We start from the raw sequence: 884 nt of genomic DNA, 5'->3' as shown, positions 1-884 counted from the left end.
ACTGTCCCTGAGACATAGGCCTTCTATCTAGAACATATAAAGAATTTTTAAAACTCAGGCCCCCAAAATTCAAATACACAATAAAACCTGGGCACTTGAGATGAAAATGCACTTCTCAGATGAAGAAATACAAGGATTTTTTTTTTCAGCCTCAAGATGCCTTCAGGGCATTCCTGGTTTGGCGTGAGTATCTGGGTTCGAACCACAGCACCTGAGCCTGACTGCTTTATTTAAGCGGGCACTTAAACAACTGAGCTAATGGGCAGGCCCCGTCAGATGAAGAAATACAGATGGAAAATAAATATATAAAAAAAAGTTCAACATAATTGGTTGTTTGACAAATACAAATTGAAACAACACTGAGATTCCATCTCACTCCAGAAAGAAGGACTATCATCAAGAAGTCAAGCTGATGGGGGAGCAGGAACTGTTCTCCACTGTTGGTAGGTGTGGAAACTGGTACAGCCAGGATGGAAATCAGTGCTGAGGTGCATAAAAGCCCCCTAAATTTAGAGGTTCCATTCAACCCCGGGATTCCCCTCTTGAGGACTGTTCCAGAAGAACTGAAATCATCATACCACAGCAGTATGTGTGCACCCGTGTTTATAGCAGCAACAGCTAAATCTTGGAAACAACCCACATGCCTATCAACTGAGAAATAAAAAAGATGTGCTTTTTTTATACAATCGAGTATTACTCAGGTATAAAAAAATAAATTTGAGGTTTGTATAGGTAAATGAATACAACTAGAGACTATACTCATAAAAGAAATCAGACCTGTGTGTGGAAACATTTTGTCTCCCTACTGTAAAAATCTGAATGAAAAGAATGATAAACTTGAAGCCTTCATATTTAAGTGGATGCCCCTTGAAGATATACTTATT

The sequence above is a fragment of the Octodon degus genome, unplaced genomic scaffold (assembly GCF_000260255.1).
Source record: "Octodon degus isolate 3935 unplaced genomic scaffold, OctDeg1.0 scaffold00033, whole genome shotgun sequence".
NCBI classification, from domain to species: domain Eukaryota; kingdom Metazoa; phylum Chordata; class Mammalia; order Rodentia; family Octodontidae; genus Octodon; species Octodon degus.
The sequence above is the reverse complement of the archived record's forward strand: the minus strand, read 5'-3'. Positions refer to the sequence as shown.